A 19759-nucleotide genomic window follows, 5' to 3' on the forward strand; every position below is an offset into this window, starting at 1 on the left:
ATTTTTTTTATAGGAAGTTATAGAAAAAAAAAGGTTTAAATTCATAAAAAATTTTTTTTGAATACAACGACTAGTGACTGGCTAGCTGTTGGAATTCAAATTAGTGTCAGTTTTAGCTGACACTGTTCAAACTGATATTACACTAACATTGCTATTAGTGTCGGTTATAACCGACACTAATAATATAGTATATATTATTTCTGTGGGCTATAACTGACAGAAATAACAAAGCATTAAAAAAAAAAAAGTAGCCCTCCAGCCCTCTCCGATCCTGTGGGACCCTCCCAGATTCTAGAGCCCTCTAGCCTAGCCCTCGGTTGGAGATGATTTTCGGGCTATTTTCGACTCTTTGGCCCTCTTGACCCTTCGGTTGGAGATGGCCTAACCCAGAAGCTCATCCTTTATAAACAGACCCGTTTCGATCCGACAAGAGTACATAATTTTGTAACGTGTTATAATACTATAATATTGATTTCAATGTTTCGATTAGTAATGATTTTTGCAAAAATCACCTAACCCATATAGGCCTCTAAGATTTGCTTACGTGTTAGATAACTATAACTTTATATATCTTCAAACGGAAAAGGATCCGGTGAAGATGCTTTTCTAAGGATACGAGGGATTCTGTGATTGTGTCTGTTCATGGTTCATCGTACATATTACGATCAGAAATCATTTGAAATTTAAAATTTAAAATTAAATATAAATAGTATCTAACGAAAACTAACTGCACTTTGTACGATGAATGGACACGATTACGGGATTTCTTGGATTCCTAGGAAAATGATCCGATCCTTTTCCTCTTCAAATGATAGAATTTGTTAGATTAGTTGTTAGATTAATTACCGACAAAGTTTGAACCACACCGTCATACAAAAACTCAACATCTTTCCACCACTATGATAAAATACCACTCGTTATAACTTTATATATTTATTTTCGAGTAATTGCACACTTTTTCTTCACATATATGATAAGCAGTTAACTGTTGTTAATCACTTGTAAGTGTCCAAACATACATTCAATCAACTTATTATGTGGTACGGTATGTCTAATTGGAGGTGACACACCTTCGTTATTTTTATCTTTCTAAGGTTTTTTTTTATTAGTCACTCTCATCAAATGTCAAATTTGTCGACTTTAAACCAAAAAAAAAAAAAAAAAACAAGAACTACTGTTTTAACTTTAAACAACAGTGGTCACTCAAAAATATGAGTTTGATAAGTTATTGACGCTACAAAGATCAGGAAAGCGAGAAATTTTTAGTTATGACGAGAATATAAGTGGTACACTACGTGTTTTAATAAGAGTTGTGGGAAATTTTATTTTTTAAGTTATTAACATTTTAGCACATATATCCTATCATTTGTATAATGACACATGGTGTACCACCCATGTAAGAAAAATCTTTTCAAGAAAGCAACCACAATCACGAAGACTTTTTTTGTTAGACCAAGAAAGCAACAATTGTCACTCAAAGATAAGGGTTTGATAAAATAAAAGAAAATAAAAAAATAAAAAACAACTAAAACGGTTTGAAGACGGAAGAAACAAGGAAAGAAACAAGGAAAGAATGGGAAGAGAGAAATTGCTGCCTACCTTAAAATCAACATGCCAGCGTCTACCGTGATGTTTTTTTTCTCTCTCGCTAGCGGCTGAGTTTATTTTTTTTTGCCTTTCTTGCCCAACAGATAGGTACCCAGTCATAGGAAATAGAAAATAATGCAAATCAAGATAAGAGAGAGGAAGAAAAATTGGTCTTTTTAACACTTGTTTATGAGCTAACATATGAATATGGCCTTGAAATGGGATATGTTTAAAACTTTGTGTAATTATACACACTTTAAACCATAAACAAGCAGACAGTTTGACCACCTATGTATTTTCTGCATCTTTGAATTCGAATTCAATACAAGCATGTAGCATGCCCTTATAAGAGTGAATTATTTTTGCGCTACAGAATATTTCAACCACTAAATTTTTGTTTTAAAATATAAAAGTTAGGATTTAGTATCTAAAATCTTCAAGCTGCCAATATTAAGAAGGTCTTAGGGATTGCTGATATGGTATGAACTGTCATGATGCACCCACCATCTCCACCACCTACAAAGAACAATTGGAAGCTTTACTAGCCGAAGATTAGCAAATGAGGAAATCACATGAGCAGAAACAAGCTCCTTAAAACAATATTTGAATTCTTAATCCTCTTCTTTGTTAAGAGATTTCCTTATCTTCATTTTTTGTTTTCTATTTTATTCGTAAATTTGTTTATTTTAATTTTATTTTTTCATCTTCATGTCTATCTTTAAGTTACTTTTATTATTTATTTTAGTTTATAAGTAAACAAATAGGTGGGACCTATTACTGCCACATGTATATTTAACAAAAAAATTAACTGGGACTTAAAGAGTGTAGCATTTTCAATAAGTTGGTTACTTGTTTGAAATGTATAAAAATATTGATACCAATTTGAAATGATACTAAAAGATTGCAGAACTTTAGATACTTAGGCCCTGTTTGGCATACCGTATAAGACACCGAATAGTACTAATAATACGGAGTACGGTGTTTGGTGTCTGTTTGTATTAAATAGTCACTGGATTAAACAATTCGGTCCTACCTACTTTATACGGTAAACACCCGCTTGTTTATCTTCTCCAAAACCACGGTATAATTTAGTTGGGTCCTTTCTCCAGACGCAGCCGTTGTCTCTACTTCAGAATAGTCGTCCTTCTCGATGGTGATAATGTTGCCTCCCATCCGGTCCCTAGCCTCCGTGACTATGACATTTGGGACGGTATCATTGTGCTTGGTAGCCAGCACCTGAGCGATGCAGAGCCCACTGATTCCACCGCCCACCACCATAGAGTCAACAGAGATGAACATCTTCTTCTTCGTTTCCCCTCCCTCTGTTCTTCCCCCTCATTCCCACAAATCCCAAAACCCAATTTCTCCGCCAGCGAACCTGCAAAGCAGAAACGCATGTTCCCTTCCATCGTATTCTTCTTATTCTTCCTCCTCAGTTCTTCCAGCGAATCCAGTCCTCCTACTCCGATTCTTCTTCTTTCCGCAGCTAATGTTTGACGGGTTCGATATCACCATCAGCTCGATTGGAAAGTTAGCAATTTGAAACGTGAATTCTTGTAATGATTCAGAAAGTTATCAATTTGAAAGAAAAAAAAATTCCTCCACCTCCACCTGCATTTGCTTCTGGCTACCGGATCTCCCTCATTCTTCTCCGCCGTTGCATCTCTGATCCCTACAAACAAACAAAGATTTCTCAATTTTTTTTCTTTTCTTATCTAGTTCAGTACCAAACACACTATAAATAATACGATCATTTGTCTGATACTGCACCAAACGCTCGACTAATTTAGTTAGTACTATCCGGTGGCTATTTATCCTATTTGACAGAAATAGTTAGTACAGTCCGAGCTGCCAAACGAGGCATTAGTCTTCAAAAATTAAGATCTAACAAATAAAGCACTCGAAGTACCTTGTACTCCAGCAAACCCATAGTTTTTTGCAAAGTTCTAAAAGATACTAGGCGCTAGTCAAACGATGGGCTGAGGTCTAACGTCTAGGCAGATCCTAAGAAAGGGCCCTAGGCAGGTTGGGTTAGGTGAGTTTGAGTAAATTTATGTGTTTGGCTTATAGTTTTATAGACTTGTAGGGGTGAGGGATACTAGGTCACATAAAAGGGGGATGGGGTGCCACCACACTAAAATTGAATATGTTAGGCTGCTAGTTGTCAAAATTTAGTCGAAGCAATTTAATAAAAAATTAAACAAAAAAGTGGAGTGGTCACTGTTCATGTCTATCACTTGGGTGGGCATTGAAGAGAGAGAGAGAGAGAGAGAGAGAGAGAGAGAGACTCATTTCTCTTTTCGTGCTCCTCTCGTCTTTTCGATGAACCCAGAACCAGAGCGCAACCAAGAACAAGAACTCAGTTGCTCTCCAAAAAATATCTAAAACGCCCGACCAATTAGGCCACCCAATCGCCTGCCTAGGCCGCCTAAGCACTCCCTAACCGCCTCGACATCTGCCTAATCCCTTTGCCGATTTTCCTCCCAATTATGGGTTAATCGCAGTGGCTGGCCACCACGTATTGCCTAGGAGCTGCCTAGGCCAATTTTTAGAGCACTGATTTTTTATTACCAAAGAACTAACGTCAGACAGTAAAGTAGATAACTTGGCCCTAGTACAAAGCAGAAGCCCTTACGTCAGACAGTAGAGTAAGCAATGACAAATATATAGTCGGCAGTCAGCACTGAGACTGCCAATCCTGTTCATTCGAAACCAAAAAGGCCTTCTGATAAAAAATAAAAAATAAAACCAAAAAGGGCTTGTTTTATATTAAAATCACATATTATAACAAGAATAATTGAAGACCATAATTGTAATTAGACCTACTTCAACTATGTGAGTAAAATTCAAAATTTAGATTCTAAATTTACTCTAACTTGCTCCAACTCTTGGGATAAATATGAGTTTTAACCCAAAATTCAGTTTTAGGGCAAATTTAGGCCATGATTCACCCTGGTTAGTAGGGCTAATTAGGCCTGGCAATTCCTGACACGACCCGATAACCCGACACGACACGACACGAAATTAACAGGTGTTCGGGTCGACACGATAACGAAACAGATCGTTATCGGTTAACCCGATAAGCACCTGTTAAGATAACGAGTGAGTTCGGGTGTACACGTGGGTAACACGATACACGATAAGCAGAATATTAATTTAATAATTTTATAACCCTAAAAAATTACTATAATAATTATATATATTAATTTAACAATTTTATACCCCTAAAAACTATAATAATTATATATATATATATATATATTAAATTAACTATAATAATTATAATAATTATATATACTATAATAATTATACCCCCAAAATATTAACTATAATAGTTATATATATATATATATTAAATTCTAAATTAAATTTTATACCCCGAAAAACTATAATAATTATACATACAAAATAAATAGATTTAAATCTACTTAATAAATAAATATATATATATACACACACACACACCATTGAACTTCATGGGATACGAATTATACGAAACTAATTTCAACGATCCAACCGTCAAACTTGTTTCTATATGCTTCGAGATCGCATCAGCAAAAAATTACAAAAAACAAACATTCACAGATCAAGTAACGAGACAAAACTTTTCGACGGTTATAAACGAAAAATCACGATTTAACGGTTATTTTAACTCCGATTTTGATGATTTTTTACATCTACACTCCTTGACCCTATATGAATACAATGAATGAATTCGATCTTCAATTTAAAATATTTACAATAGGGGATACCACAAAATCTTATGTTATACTTGATGAAAGTATGAATAAACTCTTAAGTATTAGTGAATATATTGTTTTGATAGGATACGCATTCTAAACAACTAGTTTCAACGATCCAACCGTCAAACATGTTTGTATATACTTCAAGATCGTATACGCCAAAAATTGCAAAAAACAAACATTCAGAGATCAAGTAACGAGACAAAACCTTTCGACGGTTATAAACAAAAAATCACGATTTAACGGTTATTTTAACTCCAATTTTGATAATTTTTTACAGTTACACTCCTTGACCCTATATGAATACAATTAATGAATTCGATCTTCAATTTAAAATATTTACACTAGTGGATATCACAAAATCTTATGTTATACTTAATGAAAATATGAATAAACTCTTAAGTGTTAGTGAATTTATTGTTTTGATGAGATACGCATTTTGCGAAACTAGTTTCAACGATCCAATAGTCAAACTTGTTTGTATATGCTTCGAGATCGCATACGCCAAAAATTACGAAAAACAAACATTCAGAGATCAAGTAACGGGACAAAACTTTTCGACGGTTATAAACGAAAAATCACGATTTAACGGTTATTTTAACTCTGATTTTGATGATTTTTTACATCTACACTCCTTGACCCTATATGAATACAATGAATGAATTTGATCTTCAATTTAAAATATTTACACGAGTGGATACCACAAAATCTTATGTTATACTTGATGAAAGTATGAATAAAATCCTTAAGTGTTAGTGAATCTATTGTTTTGATAGGATACGCATTCTACGAAACTTCTACGAAACTAGTTTCAATGATCCAACCGTCAAACATGTTTGTATATACTTCGAGATCGCATACGCCAAAAATTGCAAAAAAAAAAACATTCAGAGATCAAGTAACGAGAGAAAACTTTTCGACGGTTATAAACGAAAAATCACGATTTAACGGTTATTTTAACTCCGATTTTGATGATTTTTTACATCTACACTCCTTGACCCTATATGAATACAATGAATGAATTCGATCTTCAATTTAAAATATTTACAATAGGGGATACCACAAAATCTTATGTTATACTTGATGAAAGTATGAATAAACTCTTAAGTATTAGTGAATATATTGTTTTGATGGGATACGCATTCTAAAAAACTAGTTTCAACGATCCAACCGTCAAACATGTTTGTATATACTTCAAGATCGTATACGCCAAAAATTGCAAAAAACAAACATTCAGAGATCAAGTAACGAGACAAAACCTTTCGACGGTTATAAACAAAAAATCACGATTTAACGGTTATTTTAACTCCAATTTTGATAATGTTTTACAGTTACACTCCTTGACCCTATATGAATACAATTAATGAATTCGATCTTCAATTTAAAATATTTACACTAGTGGATATCACAAAATCTTATGTTATACTTAATGAAAATATGAATAAACTCTTAAGTGTTAGTGAATTTATTGTTTTGATGAGATACGCATTTTGCGAAACTAGTTTCAACGATCCAATAGTCAAACTTGTTTGTATATGCTTCGAGATCGCATACGCCAAAAATTGCGAAAAACAAACATTCAGAGATCAAGTAACGGGACAAAACTTTTCGACGGTTATAAACGAAAAATCACGATTTAACGGTTATTTTAACTCTGATTTTGATGATTTTTTACATCTACACTCCTTGACCCTATATGAATACAATGAATGAATTTGATCTTCAATTTAAAATATTTACACGAGTGGATACCACAAAATCTTATGTTATACTTGATGAAAGTATGAATAAAATCCTTAAGTGTTAGTGAATCTATTGTTTTGATAGGATACGCATTCTACGAAACTTCTACGAAACTAGTTTCAATGATCCAACCGTCAAACATGTTTGTATATACTTCGAGATCGCATACGCCAAAAATTGCAAAAAAAAAAACATTCAGAGATCAAGTAACGAGAGAAAACTTTTCGACGGTTATAAACGAAAAATCACGATTTAACGGTTATTTTAACTCCGATTTTGATGATTTTTTACATCTACACTCCTTGACCCTATATGAATACAATGAATGAATTCGATCTTCAATTTAAAATATTTACAATAGGGGATACCACAAAATCTTATGTTATACTTGATGAAAGTATGAATAAACTCTTAAGTATTAGTGAATATATTGTTTTGATGGGATACGCATTCTAAAAAACTAGTTTCAACGATCCAACCGTCAAACATGTTTGTATATACTTCAAGATCGTATACGCCAAAAATTGCAAAAAACAAACATTCAGAGATCAAGTAACGAGACAAAACCTTTCGACGGTTATAAACAAAAAATCACGATTTAACGGTTATTTTAACTCCAATTTTGATAATGTTTTACAGTTACACTCCTTGACCCTATATGAATACAATTAATGAATTCGATCTTCAATTTAAAATATTTACACTAGTGGATATCACAAAATCTTATGTTATACTTAATGAAAATATGAATAAACTCTTAAGTGTTAGTGAATTTATTGTTTTGATGAGATACGCATTTTGCGAAACTAGTTTCAACGATCCAATAGTCAAACTTGTTTGTATATGCTTCGAGATCGCATACGCCAAAAATTGCGAAAAACAAACATTCAGAGATCAAGTAACGGGACAAAACTTTTCGACGGTTATAAACGAAAAATCACGATTTAACGGTTATTTTAACTCTGATTTTGATGATTTTTTACATCTACACTCCTTGACCCTATATGAATACAATGAATGAATTTGATCTTCAATTTAAAATATTTACACGAGTGGATACCACAAAATCTTATGTTATACTTGATGAAAGTATGAATAAAATCCTTAAGTGTTAGTGAATCTATTGTTTTGATAGGATACGCATTCTACGAAACTTCTACGAAACTAGTTTCAATGATCCAACCGTCAAACATGTTTGTATATACTTCGAGATCGCATACGCCAAAAATTGCAAAAAAAAAAACATTCAGAGATCAAGTAACGAGAGAAAACTTTTCGACGGTTATAAACGAAAAATCACGATTTAACGGTTATTTTAACTCCGATTTTGATGATTTTTTACATCTACACTCCTTGACCCTATATGAATACAATGAATGAATTCGATCTTCAATTTAAAATATTTACAATAGGGGATACCACAAAATCTTATGTTATACTTGATGAAAGTATGAATAAACTCTTAAGTATTAGTGAATATATTGTTTTGATGGGATACGCATTCTAAAAAACTAGTTTCAACGATCCAACCGTCAAACATGTTTGTATATACTTCAAGATCGTATACGCCAAAAATTGCAAAAAACAAACATTCAGAGATCAAGTAACGAGACAAAACCTTTCGACGGTTATAAACAAAAAATCACGATTTAACGGTTATTTTAACTCCAATTTTGATAATGTTTTACAGTTACACTCCTTGACCCTATATGAATACAATTAATGAATTCGATCTTCAATTTAAAATATTTACACTAGTGGATATCACAAAATCTTATGTTATACTTAATGAAAATATGAATAAACTCTTAAGTGTTAGTGAATTTATTGTTTTGATGAGATACGCATTTTGCGAAACTAGTTTCAACGATCCAATAGTCAAACTTGTTTGTATATGCTTCGAGATCGCATACGCCAAAAATTGCGAAAAACAAACATTCAGAGATCAAGTAACGGGACAAAACTTTTCGACGGTTATAAACGAAAAATCACGATTTAACGGTTATTTTAACTCTGATTTTGATGATTTTTTACATCTACACTCCTTGACCCTATATGAATACAATGAATGAATTTGATCTTCAATTTAAAATATTTACACGAGTGGATACCACAAAATCTTATGTTATACTTGATGAAAGTATGAATAAAATCCTTAAGTGTTAGTGAATCTATTGTTTTGATGGGATACGCATTCTACGAAACTAGTTTCAATGATCCAACCGTCAAACATGTTTGTATATACTTCGAGATCGCATACGCCAAAAATTGCAAAAAAAAAAACATTCAGAGATCAAGTAACGAGACAAAACTTTTCGACGGTTATAAACGAAAAATCACGATTTAACGGTTATTTTAACTCTGATTATGATAATTTTTTACAGCTACACTCCTTGACCCTATATGAATACAATGAATGAATTCGATCTTCAATTTAAAATATTTACACTAGTGGATATCACAAAATCTTATGTTATACTTAATGAAAATATTAATAAACTCTTAAGTGTTAGTGAATATATTGTTTTGATGAGATACGTATTTTGTGAAACTAGTTTCAACGATCCAACTGTCAAATTTGTTTGTATATGCTTCGAGATCACATATGCCAAAAATTGCAAAAAAACAAACATTCAGAGATCAAGTAACGGAACAAAACTTTTCGACGGTTATAAACGAAAAATCGTGATTTAACGGTTATTTTAACTCCGATTTTGATGATTTTTTACAGCTACACTCCTCGACCCTATATAAATACAATGAATGAATTCGATCTTCAATTTAAAATATTTACACTAGTGGATACCACAAAATATTATGTTATACTTGATGAAAGTATGAATAAAATCTTTAAGTGTTAGTGAATCTATTGTTTTGATGGAATACGCATTCTATGAAACTAATTTCAACGATCCAACCGTCAAACATGTTTGTATATACTTCAAGATTGCATATGCCAAAAATTGAAAAAAACAAACATTCAGAGATCAAGTAACGAGACAAAACTTTTCGACGATTATAAACGAAAAATCACGATTTAACGATTATTTTAACTCTGATTTTAATGATTTTGTACAGCTACACTCCTTGACCCTATATGAATACAATGAATGAATTCGATGTTCAATTTAAAATATTTACACTAGTGGATACCACAAAATCTTATATTATACTTAATGAAAGTAAGAATAAACTCTTAAGTGTTAGTGAATCTATTGTTTTGATGAGATACGCATTCTACGAAACTAGTTTCAACGATCTAACCGTCATACTTGTTTGTATATGCTTCGAGATTGCATACGCCAAAAATTGCAAAAAACAAACATTTAAAGATTAAGTAACGGGACAAAACTTTTCGACGGTTATAAACGAAAAATCACAATTTAATAGTTATTTTAACGTCATACTTGTTTGTATATGCTTCGAGATCGCATATGCCAAAAATTGAAAAAACAAACATTTAAAGATTAAGTAACGGGACAAAACTTTTCGACGGTTATAAACGAAAAATCACAATTTAATGGTTATTTTAACTCCGATTTTGATGATTTTTTACAACTACACTCATTAACCCTATATGAATACAATAAATGAATTCGATCATCAATTTAAAATATTTACACTAGTGGATACCACAAAATCTTATGTTATACTTAATGAAAGTACGAATAAACACTCTAGTGGGTCACTTTCATTAAGCTTTGAGTTCCATTGGCAATGTTTAAACTTTTGAGAAAGGCTTCATAACCTTGAAAACAAAAACGCTTTCATTTTGCATATCCTTGCACATTTAATATTTGTAATAGATTAGTAGTGTATAGATGTATTTTTTATGAGGCTCTTATTTTCGAGTGTAGATGTAGTACTTAAACAACAAATGTGTTTTAATGTTTTGAAGTAATATTTATGTGACAATGTGTGGTATGTGCAAATTTAAGAAAAAAAAAATTTCTTAACAGGTCATAACGGGTCGGGTCAATTTACCCGTTGGGTAAAGTGACCCGACCTGTTAAGGACCCATTAAGATAACAGGTGTGATACGACACGACCCGTTAAGATAACATGTGTTACATGAAAACGACACGAGTACGACTGAAATAACCCAATCCAATGACTAAGATCAAATATAACCAAATCCAACAGTAAATAAATATCTAACTGTCCAAATTCAAATCTAAAACCTGAAATAATTAAAAGATTTTTTTTATGTGTTTCATATTCTTTCATAGTGTTCCACGAGTTTCATGGTGTTAGTTGGTAATTTTCAATATTTATCGTGATCTAAATTAGAATAATCTACATAAATAAGAATTATTATTATTATCAAAAGAAATTTCATTTATAATATAGTGAAAACGTACATAAAAAAGACATTTAGATGTGGTCTTTATAACAAATCAAAAGGTTATACATGCTAATACACCACAATTCGAAAAGTACACATTTATAAAAAGTTAAAGAAGACAATTTTTCAGGACTGTTAGTCCTAAACACAAACCCTAGTCATGAAGACTAAACCTTGCAAGTCGAAGAACTAGAGGCATCACGAGGAAAGGACGCATCATCCTTTGATGATCTTGCAATCGCCGACAAAGAAGCTCTTGTGAAGTCTTGTTTTATTGTTTGGCTTCCCTTGTCAAATGTTGTAAATTGTACCACACTGCTCTAGTTAGACTTATGGGTAAATTGCTACTTTTGAGATCATGATGCTGGAAGCTGGAAATATCATTTCAAGAACTTAAATTCTTTCATTAAAGGTTTGTTCATACATATGCATTTCATACTATTGTTTCCAGTTTATTCTGTCTAGTCAAAACTCCTCGTTGTTTTCACGTGAGCTGGGCACATACTTTAAGACAACCCACATGGGCTTTCTGACAGTTTCTCCCTGAGAGTGTTTTTCAACCCTAGATCTTTTTAGATTGTGTTTGCACATGACACATGTCCCTTTGGTTCCCCCATTCTTGTCTGAAACCTCAGGCCCACTATAAAAGCACAATCTAGGAGATTTAATTTTTGAAGAGTTGTTTCAACTTGAGCTGCCTCTTTGTTCTTACTTGAAAAATCTAGTCACTAAATCACACTTATGCACTGAATACCTAGATCATTGCATATTAAGGTAGCATTACTTTGTGATTTTGGTTTATTGGTCAAACTTATCTATTTTCAAATCTTTGAGCTAACCTTTTTTTAGATTCATGTCAGTTTCATCTTTCAAGTGTTTGACTGGTGAAACTACCACTTCATGAAGACCGAATGAGTCCATCTCGGAAAAAGCAAGGTTGCACAAATGTACAAGTTGCTCCGTAGATTATAATCAAGGAATTGAGCTTGTGTGGTTACCTTATAAAAATCTTGATTTCACTAGTAGATTGGACTCGGTGGAGATTCCCCGGTTTTTTAACCCAAAAGTGGTGTTTTCTAGCCTAAAATTCCAAGTGCAGTTTATTTCTTTTTAGTTTACTTACTTCTCTTTGCTTGGGATATATGTTCATCATTATTTGCAGTTTGGTAAGTTCCTACTACTAAGATTGTCAGAGTTAAAATGTGCACTGAATTAGATCTTAGTTAACAAGGAACATTTCAGTAAACTGAGCTTTAAATTCACTTATTCCGTTGTGAGTAAACTAACATATTTGATCTTAGTTGACTAGTGTTCCTAACTAGTCAGACAAGCACGTATATAGTTTTTGAATTGCAGGTTATTCCACTTGGTATCAATTTCAGCTCTGCTATGAGTCATCTCCAACAAACATCAAACATCCTCCTCATAGTCTTTTGCCAAGTACACAAACCACAAAAGTCATCACATCATTTGAATGACATATGCTAAAGTCATCATCACGACCACAACAATGAAGACTCTCCTCGACAAGGTAAGAGAGCAACCACAACTACAAAAATTATCCTCGACAAAGCAAGGAATGATCATTTTTGGAAATAGAGAGGGCAAGAGAGAAGAAAGATCAAGAAGGATTGCTCCCCACCCTAAGACCAAAGGCAAGGGGTAGGGGACTAATGTTTTTCTTTGAAAGGGATGATTTTTCTTTAAATATAAAAAAAGTATGAATGAAAATAAAATATTGAAAGTAAAAACAACACAAAATAGATTTGGTTGCACTTTAAAGATTTTATTCTCATTCATCCTACTATAAAATTTACAGTGAAATTGGAACATATTGAGTTTGAACTATGGCTATGGTTTTTGAAAGGATTGGGAAGTGTGAGACTGAGGAAGGAACGATGGGTAGGTGGTCGCAAATACAAGGGTTGGTTCACTTATGAAATCTGATGTGAGTTTTCTTTAATTTTTAACTAATGTTTTTCCTTATCACTTAGTACCACGGTCTAGTAGTATTCCTCTTTACTTGTAAATGATAGGTCTTAGGTTTAATTCTTGCCAAAGGCGAATTTCTTTTGTCAAAAAAAAAAAAAAGTTTAAAATTTGTCCTTTGTTGTCATTTTGTTAAAATTATAACAAGAAAGGGAGCATTTTTGCTCACCGCCATAAATTATGGTGTATGCTCACTATACATCATCTACCACGTGTTCTTTCACCTAATCATGGTTAACTTTCACAATAAATGCTCCTTTTAAATTTTGAAAAAAATTAACTATGAATAGGTGAAAGGACACATGGCAGATGATGAGATGTATGGTGAGCACACACCATAGTTATAGGGTGATAAAAAATGCGCCCAATACGATATGCGAGTTTTATTAAAAGCAGGTGAAGTTAGATGAACTTAAGTTGTATGTCACTAAAAGCACCCTAAAAAAAAAACTCAAACTTAGCAAGTGATCCTTTACCACAATGTTGGAGATGAGTGTTGTCCTTATACCACGACATAGGTACAAACCCCGTTGGCTTCCTAATCTAATATCTAATCTAACAAATCTATCGTCTGACCAAAAAAAAAAAAAACCTATCATCAAAGAGAAAAACCTATGTGGTTCTTAGATCAAATGAAACTTCATTAATAACAATTCAATATGCATGTTTTTTGTACCATACTTGACCAATCCCAAAACTACTGAGCACAGGTCAACGTTATACCGTCAAGGACCCAGAAGAGTTTCCCTACAACCAGGAGGCCAATCACAGCACGACACGTGTCGACATCAGAAGCCAATCATAGCACGGCACGTGTCAACATCAGAAGCCAATCACAACACGACACGTGTCAATGTCAGAATGAAACTAGAAACGCTCTTCTATAAATTGAGATCATTCTCTCATAATATTTCCTAATGTCATTTGTACTAAATCATTCACCAGTACTCACTAAAGGAGAGCTTGAACCTATGTACTTATGTAAACCCTTTACAATTATGTACTAAATCATTCACTAGTACTCACTAAAGGAGAGCTTGAACCTATGTACTTGTGTAAACCCTTCACAATTAATGAGAACTCCTTTACTCCGTGGACGTAGCCAATCTGGGTGAACCACGTACATCTTGTGTTTGCTTCCTTGTCTCTATCCATTTACATACTTATCCACACTAGTGACTGGAGCAATCTAGCGAAGGTCACAAACTTAACACTTTCTGTTGTACCAAAGTCCTCACTGATTTTTTGCATCAACATTTGGCGCCGTCTGTGGGAACGACACTTATTCCCACTCTCTTCAGCTTTTTCAAGCTGGTTTCCACCATTCGTACACTCTCTTTTGACCAGGCATCCCTCTCCAACATGGGGAGCGAAGGAATCCCCTGTACACTCTTTCTTCGTGATCAATGGTGAAAGGTAAGTGTATGTTCCCCAAAGGTTGCACGATATCACCGGAGAAGCTTATCAGAGGGGAAATCGAGCGGTCGAGCAAGTGTTCAGCTACATTAAGTGCCCTGAAAGCTTCAGCAAACATGATATTGAACGAAGCCCCCGTGTCTACTAGGATTCGTCGTACTTCGAAGTTGGCTATGTGAGCTTCCATGATCAGTGGGTCGTTGTGAGGGTAGATGATACCTTTTTCTTCCTCAGGGTAGAAATATATTAGATCCCAGTTAGGCTTTTGATACTTACCTCCCCTGATGTTTTCCACGTGAAACACTTGATGGCCAGACCTTAAAGCTCGTTCACTATTTTTCATGGCCCTGTTGGAAGATTTAGATATGGGTATGCCACCACTTATGGAATATATCACATTTACCTGGCGTTGGTTATGGTTACCCCTTGGAGGGTGAAGGAGGAATTGATCAATTTTTCCTTCACTCCCCATGTTGGATTTGGCGCCGTCTGTGGGAACGACACTTATTCCCACTCTCTTTAGCTTTGTCAAGCTGGTTTCCACCATTCGTACACTCTCTTTTGACCAGGCATCCCTCTCCAACATGGGGAGCGAAGGAAGCCACAACACACATAATGACACCCTTCTTGCACCTAGTGCGAAGCAACGAAAGAAGGAAGGAAAGAGGGTTGCTCTTCAAGCTAAAGTCGATGAGCTAGAAGCTCAAAACAATAAGATATCAATGAAGAATGAGGTACTCCAGGAGCAGTATGTGAAGCTTTTTGAGACATTTCACGAAACTATGCGTACTCAAACACGCGAGCTTGTTGCCCATGTGGACATCAACCATCATCTGGGTGCCCCCAACACGGAGTGTCACCTTCCTTCGACATGGGTATCCCTGATGAGGAGCGAGCTAATCATCAAAACATTGATCAACATGAGACTTCTCTCAACCCAGCTGTTTCGACCCGAAGCAAGAGAAGTGGAGGAAGATACCTCATTGCAGAAGGGTTGGAAGGATCGAAAGCCGTTTATCGTGACTGCCGAAACTTCCTAAAGCAACGTCGAGAGAATCCCTTCCACATATGCTCGAAGATCAATGACCCAAGGGATTTTGAAAGACTCGGTCCCCTCTCACGACCCAGGCCAGTTGCCAATCTAGCGAAGGAACGACATGTCCTAGAGGAACTTGAAGGTACATGGGACTCTGAGGTATTATGACAGACTCGCCTTAGAAGTCAGTACGGCGAGTCTAAGGAAAAATCAAACGCCCTTACTCAAACTTTCCTACTTCCAAGAGGCGATGGAGACTTACGAAAGAAAATCCCAATGGTACATGACTCCACTCAAGACCCCCTTGTCCTATAGCTTCTTGAGGAAGTAAACAAGCTGAACGCCGAACGTCAGGCCGAGATACCTGACTGGAACCAACCCAGGCCTGGCTCTCTCACAAGGAGGATCCTTGACACCCCCTTCAAGCGAAGACAAAACAAAAGCTTGGTTTACAACTCTATATTGGAAGGGATGACCCAATTGAACACCTTAACCTCTTTGAGTCCACCATGGCATATCGGATGCACACCGACGAAGAACGATGTCTTCTCTTCCCCTCCACCCTTTCTGGAGGAGTTCTAAACTGGTATTGCCGTCTTCCACCTGAGACAGTAAACTCATTTGAGGAACTGAGGAAACTGTTTGTCTCTCAACACATCTTCCAGACCGATCGCTTGCATTCTGCAGATGACTTGTACATTATTCGCTAGAAGCTGGACGAGTCACTACGAGAGTATGTTGGTCGTTTTAGCCATAAGTATTCTTGCTGCGCTGAGGCAGATGATAAGACCACCCTCAAGGATTTCAAGGCAGGCCTACGTGATTGTTTCTTCAAGTACATGATCAATGCCAACACTTGGAAGACTTACTCTGAGGTGATGGCACAGGCTTACAACCATGCCTCCGCCGAGGCAAGGACATATCAAGGGAAACCCTCCACAACCACCCATTATCAGCAAGTAGGGAGTGGAAGCCAGATCCAACCAAATGAGAAGACCTCGACCTTCCAAATGGCAGCGGTGCCTCCCCTTGCCTTACTTAATACTTTGCCAAGTCAACAGACATATCAATCTCAGGGTAAAAGGAAAGATTTCCATCCTCACCAGTCTCATTTTAGTAAAAGGAGTAAGGGACACTACCGCGATAACCAAGGGTATCGCCATGATAATCCCCGACCTCAGGCAATCAACACAGTGGGTCAAGCACGTGTCGGGACAGCTCCTACCTCGAGGTATGAGACATACACACATTTGAACACCACATGCGTGACCATTTACCCTAGCATAGCACACTTGATACCGAAGCCAAAGTCGAGGCACCCGGATTACAAGCCCATGAAGAACACGGGCACGTTTTGCTGCTACCACGAGCATAACGGCCATGACGGCAAGAAGTGTATCACCCTTCGTGATCATATTGAAGCTTTGGCACGTGAAGGAAAAATTGATCAATTCTTCATTCACCCTCTAAGGGGTAACCGTAACCAACGCCAGGTAAATGTGATATATTCCATAAGTGGTGGCATACCCATATCTAAATCTTCCAACAAGGCCAAGAAAAATAGTGAATGAGCTTTAAGGTCTGGCCACCAAGTGTCTCACGTGGAAGACATCGGGGGAGGTAAGTATCAATAGCCTAACTGGGATCCAATATGTTTCTACCTTGAGGAAGAAAGAGGTATCATCTACCTTTACAATGACCCACTGATCGTGGAAGCTCACATAGCCAACTTTGAAGTACGACGAATCCTGGTAGACACAGGAACTTCGGTCAATATCATGTTTGCTGAAGCTTTCAGGGCACTTAATGTAGCTGAACACCTGCTGACTGCTTAATTTCTCCTCTGATAAACTTCTCCGGTGATATCGTGCAACCTTTGGGGAGCATACACTTACCTTTCACCATTGGTACATGCCCTTACACAACTACCATTACCACTAACTTCCTAGTGGTTGATTGCCCAACGGCATACAATGTCATCTTCGGACGCACATGCATCAATGATCTCAAGGCCATGGTATCCACACATATGTTGTTGATGAAATTTTCAACCCCTTATGGCAATGGTTACATCAGAGGAGATCAACTTAGTGCACGATCATGTTACAACACTTCAGTCAAGCAACAACACCTGCATGTGCCCAAGGAAACCCTTTCTATACATGACCAAGTCATAAAGACCAGCCCAGACAAAGCTAACTTGGATCTTCACAGTGGCAACAGTCAACTCGACGATCCTCGAGATGACTCTTTCACCCAGCAAGCACAACCCGCTGAAGAGTTGGAGAAGGTCACTATCTCAAAAGATTATTTGGATCACATGGTGAAGATTGGTACCACCTTGTCACCACCCATTCGATTGGCATTGATCTGTTTTTTGCAAGAGAACACTGAGGTCTTCACCTGGTCATACGAGGACATGCCAGGCATCTCTCCCGATATAATATGTCATTGCTTAAGTATTGACCCCAAGACCAAGCCAGTGAGACAGAAGCGAAGATCTTATGACGCTGAACGGTACGAGGCAATGAAGGTAGAAGTTGAAAAACTCAAAGGCATAGGCTTCGTTCGCGAAGTCAATTATCCAACGTGGGTAGCAAATGTTGTCCTTGTTAAGAAGAATCCGACCAAGAAAAGTCTCCTACTCCAAAAGGTTTTGTGGAGAATGTGTGTCGATTACATCGACCTAAACAAAAGATGCTCGAATGATAACTTTCCTCTTCCTCTTATAGATAAACTTATAGACTTTACGGCAGGGTGTGAACTCCTGAGCTTCATGGATGCTTACTCAGGATACAACCAAATCCTTATGAACCCTCCGGACCAAGAACACACAACCTTCACTACTGACAGAGGATTATATTGCTATAAAGTCATGCCCTTCGGCCTAACGAATACAGGAGGGACTTATCAGAGACTGGTCACAATGTTCGCCAAACAGATTGGGAAGAGCATGAAAGTTTACGTTGATGATATGCTAGTTAAGAAAAAACATGCTGACCAACACATCACCAACATATTTGAAACTTTCACCATTCTGAAAAGGTATCGAATGAGGTTGAACCCTAACAAATGTGCCTTCGGCGTAGGCTATGGCAAATTCTTAGGCTTCATGATAAGCCAATAAGGCATTAAGGCTAATCCAGAGAAGATCAAAGCAATCCTCGACATGAAGGAACCGGTAACTTCAAAAGACATCCAGAGCCTTACTGGCCATGTGGCAGCCTTAACTAGGTTCATCTCTAAGGCCACAGACAGATGTGCTTCTTTCTTCAAAGCACTTAAGGGAAGTAAGAAGTACATTACATGGACTGATGAATGTGCTGAGGCATTCAAGAACCTCAAAAACTACATGAGTAAAGCGCATTTGCTCTCCAAACCTGAGGTTGGTGACACTCTCATTATCTATTTGTCGGTATCGGCTTCAGCAGTAAGTTCCGTTTTCATTTGAAATGATGGTAATGTCGAACGGCCTGTCTACTATGCTAGGAAGGCCTTACAAGATGCGGAGACACGATACTCCAACATTGAGAAATTGGCTCTAGCATTGGTCATGTCTGCTTGAAAACTTCGCCCTTACTTCCAAGCACACATCATTGTGCTTACCAATCATCCTATTCGACAGATACTTCAAAGTCTTGACATTTCCGGGTGAATGATTAAATGGGCGATATCATTGGGTGAGTTTGACATCTCCTACCAACCAAAGCCAGCTGAGAAGGGCCAAGCAGTGGCAGACTTCATCGTCGACTTCACATATCCTGTTGACATTGTTTCTACGCCTAAAGAAGTGGTTTCATTACCCTCGGAAGCTCAGAAAATAGAACCAACAGCCCCAGCATGGAGTCTATATGTTGATGGCTCGTCCAACCAACAGGGTTGTGGAGTAGGACTAGTCCT

At 36.2% G+C, this 19759-nt stretch overlaps 1 pseudogene; it reads right to left on the minus strand.

Moving 5' to 3' along the window:
- Positions 1-2620: 2620 nt before the first annotated feature.
- On the minus strand, positions 2621-3517 carry LOC139190829 (uncharacterized; annotated as a pseudogene).
- Positions 3518-19759: the final 16242 nt, after the last annotated feature.

The sequence above is a fragment of the Malus domestica genome, chromosome 13 (assembly GCF_042453785.1).
Source record: "Malus domestica chromosome 13, GDT2T_hap1".
In the NCBI taxonomy this organism is placed as follows: Eukaryota; Viridiplantae; Streptophyta; class Magnoliopsida; order Rosales; family Rosaceae; genus Malus; species Malus domestica.